This window comes from Bombus pascuorum, chromosome 1 (assembly GCF_905332965.1).
Source record: "Bombus pascuorum chromosome 1, iyBomPasc1.1, whole genome shotgun sequence".
NCBI lineage: Eukaryota > Metazoa > Arthropoda > Insecta > Hymenoptera > Apidae > Bombus > Bombus pascuorum.
The window spans coordinates 942187-944442 of record NC_083488.1 but is presented as its reverse complement, the minus strand read 5'-3'; positions in this window follow the sequence as shown (position 1 = coordinate 944442).

The window sequence follows — 2256 nt, the reverse complement described above, 5'->3', positions numbered from 1 at the left end:
AAAAACGATACGAAGCTTTCGTTTCAGAAATAAATTTTTAGTCTCGAAACGCGGGAAACATGAAAAAGTTCCTTTATATTTCTACGGAGTAATAAATTTTTCAAAGAGTAGCTATTTTTTCGTTTCGAGATAGATATCCGTTTTAATCGAATCGAAGTCGCGTTTCCATGGTTGTTTCATTCACCGTCAAAATAAATCTGTTAACGCGGAAATAAGAAAAGTAGAAAAAATAAATCACTGATCACGCATACACCTATGAGTAAGATTGAAAGTTTAACAATTCATTTTGGCTTCTTTAGATTTAGTATGAACATTCAATCTAATCGTCGATAGTAATTATTTATACTAATTAATTCTGGTAATGCTTTATATTTTATACAAACCTTTCTTTTATAGCTGTATACGTGTCAACGTAATACTTTTTTGGTTATACATACGTAGTTCTCGATTAAGCACTCGAAACGATAGTCGCTGATACAGCCGACTATTTTAAAAATAAAGAAACAACGCACGTATATGTAATATGTATATTATATACAGAAGAATCTTCGATCTTTTACGCATGTAGGTATACGCGACCACTTTGACGGTTCCCTTATCACTGTCTTGCACTCTTAGCCTTTTGAAAATGCAAATCGAGTATACGTAATGTCAGCATTGGATGATTCACGCAAATTGTGTAAACTTTTTCGATAAACGTCAGTTTAAATACCATTGTTCAATTTTCAGGCAAGGCAAACTTTAGTTTGTTCCGTCATTTTTATTTAACATTGGTCTATATCGTAAATATAACAATTTTTACTTAATATTTAGACAAATTTTACATGGAACTAAGAAAGAAAATAAAACTGTTACACCGAAATAGTAAAAATCCGTAATGTAAAATTTTAATTAACCATCGTCCTAGTAACAGGAGAATTTTTGATAACTTTGTCTCAAATAACAAAATTTATCCGCAACTTGAACGATAGAGACAAGCGTAGTTTGTGATACCATCGTATAGAGATTTTAAGAATCTAAGATAATAGTAACATTTTTAATTTCATTCGAATAGAATCCTTTTTCTCCTAACTCTCGAGTGTTTATTGCCAACTTTTATATATATATATATATATATTTAAATTGCCTCAAAGAAATATAGCCAATTCGACAATCTTCGATAAATCATCCCACGCGCGTGATATGATTACGTTTGTAATTATTGTAAATGTACACGGACATATGTACACAAGGTTCGCAGGATTTATCCACGAGTAAAAAGTTGGAGAACGTTCTCTTGCTCCTTATACCGTTAAATCGGAGAACATACCGGATTGTACATGCATCTCAGTATAACGTAGCTTTTTATTTAGGACTTTGTAAACGTTACTTCGAAGTACAACTTGGCACGCAGAGTACTTAGACGAAAAAGAGGTTTCGAGTTTCTTAGGTTTGTAAATTGTATAATCGAAAGGATGATGTCAGAGGATGACAGCGAAGTAAATCGTTTACCGTTTACAGTTGATAGTTTAGAGTTTAGAGTTTAGAGTTTACAGTGCCACCAAACCCGGCTAATGACGAACTTTTATTTTATATCAACCAACGTCATCTTTGCGACGTCGTCATTTCCTTCCTGAATAACGTAAAACGTAAATTTCTTATCGATTCGTCGTAGATTGCTTTCGTTCTTTGTTCGACGATTTTATATACACGTATGGAAAATACCGCAGACTAAAACTTCTCCTTGTTTCGTTTTAAATAGGTACGCGATTTTCCTCCTTTGTTTATTCGTTTATTTTCTTAAAGATCGTCGAGAATCTCGCGGGGAAAAATGTTCACGGCACATATGTATACCTACTCGCGCCAAACAGCAAGGCTCCTAGATGTACATAGCTTTAGTATGTATAATAATAACTGTTTAAAAGCATATTGCGATATGACTTGTTACCCTGTCTTTAATGTCTACAGAACGCGTCGTCTTGTAAAAGATTCTCGTCTCTGTGCGAACGATCTGGTACGTCGGCGCGAGAGAAATTATCGAGCGAGCTGTTCGAATCGTGTCGTGTTTAATCGTTAATCGGAGACAGAGGGGAGTGAAAGTAGAAAGACTTCTGGATGATGATCGTTACTCGTTACACAAGTAGGTTGGACCGTGCCCTTTTCAGTCGTTCGTTCGCCGGTTCGACTAACGATAAGAATTTTCTGAAAAAGTACTCAAAGGAAAAGAATCTAGCACTCGAAAGAACGGTATACACGTCCGCGTGTTCTTTACGCTAT